The following is a 3717-nucleotide window of genomic DNA, read 5'->3' on the forward strand; positions in this document are numbered from 1 at the left end:
TGTATTCTAGCTGCAGCCATCCATGGATGACGAGATGTTTGTTTTGCAGAACTTCATGCAAGCTTGTGAGAGACTGAAATGTCAAATGACTGTCTCAAAGCTTGCTTGTGTCTGTGCAAACCTCAAGGACAAGCTGTGGCCTTTGGATTAGTCTAAGGAAGCAGGAGTGTATCAAAGGATGCACCCCCCACTCCCTTGCAGTTGCGTTGTCAGACTCCTTAGATAAGCCTCACAGGGGGAGACATGGACTGAGTAAAATCAAATGTTTATCACTGGGTCCATGGTGTAGCCATTTGTGGCTCTATTGTGTACGCCAGACTCCATTCATGCATTGCTAATGAACTGACAAGAGGTGAGCATTTCTGCCCCGGAAGCTGATGATTGCTCAAGAAGCATGAAGTCAGCAAAAACCTGTGGGACCAGAGGAAAAACTAAAGGTGGGCAGATAATGCTAATCAGCTGATACAATGCAACAGAAAACTTTGCTGTGTGTGCACCCACCACCGAAGCACTGAAGACTGAGGACCAACAGGACGCTGCTGGATCCATGGTGGTGACTATTCTTACAACTCTATTCTGGATGCTTGCTTGATTTCTGTCTTTTCCTTCCATTCTGCCCTATCGCTACTACTGTTCACTTTTACTAATAAAAACTATTTTGGGCGTACAGCATTTGACCTCGTCTGTGTCTTAATCTTGCTCTTGGGATCATATTGAAACCCCCCCTGACATTGGATCAGGACAAAGCTGTTGAAACAGAGTTGACTAAGCAGTAAAGTTTTTTTTACTGTTAAGCAGGTATTCTTTATCAGCAGCGCTGGGGTTGTCCTGGGGATTCTCCACCATAAGGGCTCCCCAGAACTAGCAAGGGACATCAGTTTACATACACACAAACCATACATATTCATTAGATTTCCTGGAAAGGGGTGTCTTACGATGATGAGTTCCCTGAGTGCCTCTGTTCATCTCCTCAGAATTTGTAGTGAATAAATGTTTGGTAAGACGAGTGTTTGTATTTGGTAACTTTATATGCTAAATACCTCTGATTGCCTGAAAAGCAAACAGATGTTTGTGAAAGAAATGGTTTAAAATTTTAAAGTTTAACACTTATTGACTTGCTTTGTAACCTGAATTTGCATGATTGTGCGTGCGAGCAAGAGGTACAAATAAGTGCGAAGCGAATGCGGAGTCTGGATCCGCAGTTCTGTTATCCCGTGAGAGACACAGCCAGAGAAGGACAAAGCGATTGATAAATAAGTGTTGTGATCTTAATATGTAATTTGAATGAATGTGGGAACCCAGGTGGTGTCTGTTACACCCAGAAAATGATTATAAATGTTTGTATGTTTTAGAATGTATGTGGTGTGAGCAAAAGCTATGGGTCGAGTTTGGGCAGGATATTGACTGCCCTAAGTGTCAGGTCTGGACTTCCTGGGAAAACAGAGAATGCTGTTTGTATGTGGTAAAGGTGGTTTGTGGTTGGAGGAATAGAAATAAACATTGGAAGGATATAGGAGGGTCTGCAGGTGGTGTAAGTAATAGAAAGACTTTGATAAAGTATTGTAATCAGTGGTGGCCATTGTATAAGTTAGAGGATGGAGAAAAATGGCCCAGGAATGGTACTTTAAAATATGATATTTTGCTGCAATTGATGTTGTTCCTAAGACAAGAGGAAAAGTGGGATGAGGTGATGTACGCAGATATGTTTTTCACCTTAAGAAATCATCCTGAATGGCAAAAAGAGTGTGGTATAAATTTGGCCCCCCAGGATCCCCTTGTCTTGTCTTTAGAAAAGGATAAAGAGGGAACAGGGAAAGTTGAAGCAATGTTGTTCAGCATGTAGTATTGGAGAAAGATGTCTAAAAGTGAAGGACCGGGGAGATGAAGAAAAGTAAGTAGAACTATAGCTACGGCAACAATTGCAGCATTAGAGCAAAGTGCGGGACCGCAGAGACTCCCTGGAGGCAGAGGTAGAGGAGGACCTCTTGTGGGAGCTCGAGGAAGTTTCCGAACAACACTGCGATCAGGTCAGTGTGCTTATCGTGGGGAGCAAGGACATTGGAAAAAGTAATGTCCTAAACTGAGAAAAGTGAAGTCTGAAGTGGTTGCTGAAGTAGAATGACGGGGACCTGAGGAATCTACCCTAGCGGATCCACTGGTTACAAAAAAACTAGGGAACAGGGATAAGGAGAGCCTCTTACTCTGTTTTGAGCCAACGTTTGATACCTATGGACAGAGATTTTGTAACTGGCTGGAACAACTGGCCAGACTGAAAAGGCTTTCTTTATGCACCTATAAAGAATAAATTAGGAAAACAAATAGGTATACATAAGTTTCTTTATTTGCCTGGATCCCCTAAACCATTATTAGGGAGAGACCTGTTAGAACTAGGAGCGAAGATTATTTTTGGTGTTGACGGAATTGAGTTTAAAATAAAGGAGGACCAAGTAATCAAAATTTTAAGTTTGTCTTTGTTACAGACTGAAAAGGAGAGCACAATACCAACAGAAATTTTGTACCAGGTATATCCGGGAGTGTGGACTTCCGGAATACCAGGTAAGGCTAAGAATGCCAAATTAATAGACATCAAATTAAAACCAGGAGCTGCTCTGGTGAGGATTAAACAGTTTCCTTTGCGTGCAGAAGATCGAATAGGGATAAAGAAATTATTGATAAATTTTTGCAATTCGGACTCTTAATTGAATGTGAATCAGAGTATAATACCCCTATCTTACATGTAAAGAAACCCAATGGCAAGAGCTGTAGATTAGTTCGGGATTTAAGTGCAATAAACAAAATTGATTAATGATGTGACCTATATCCTGTGGTGGCAAATCCTTATACTTTGTTAACTAAATTGAAAGGAGATCAAGTATGGTTTACCGTATTGGATCTAAAGTCTGCCTGGCCTTAGCAACAGAAAGCCAGAAATTATTTGCTTTTGAATGGGAAAACCCTGATAACAGGGAGAAAAACACAGTTAACCTGGACAGTGTCACCACAAGGTTTTAAAAACTGTCCCACTATCTTTGGGAATCAATTGGCCCAGGAACTTGAAACCTGGACCCCTCCCTCACCAGAAGGAACTTTACTACAATATGTAGATGACCTTTTAATAGCCACAAGGACGAAGGAAGATTGGGTACAATGGACTGTCAGTTTGCTTAATTTTCTGGGATTTAGTGGATATTGAGTCTCTCAACAGAAAGCTCAACTGGTCCAGCAGCAAGTGACCTAGTTAGGATTTGAGATTTTGGGAGGACAATGAGAACTGGGATCGGAGAGGAAAGAGGCCATCTGTTGCACGCCCAAACCTAAGATGGTAAAAGAGCTCCGAACTCTCCTCAGGATGACAGGTTGGTGCCGATTGTGGATAAATAATTATGGACTTTTGGTAAAGCCGTTGTATACCTTGCTAAAGGAAAACCCATGAAGATTAATGTGGACCGGAGAGGCTAGAAAGACATTTGAACAATTAAAGAAGGAATTAATAAGAGCTCCTGCCATGGGCCTCCTGGTGTTTCTAAACCCTTTTGGTTGTTCTCACATGAGAAACAAGGCATAGCACTGGGAGTGCTGGCCCAGCAGCTGGGACCCTATAAGCAGGCAGTTCCTTAATTTTCTAAGCTACTGGATGAATTGAGCAAAGGATGGCCCAGATGTGTGAGAGCAGTCACAGCAGTTGTTCTCAACATTCAAGAAGCCTGAAAGTTTACT

The sequence above is a fragment of the Strix aluco genome, chromosome Z (assembly GCF_031877795.1).
Source record: "Strix aluco isolate bStrAlu1 chromosome Z, bStrAlu1.hap1, whole genome shotgun sequence".
Classification (NCBI taxonomy): domain Eukaryota; kingdom Metazoa; phylum Chordata; class Aves; order Strigiformes; family Strigidae; genus Strix; species Strix aluco.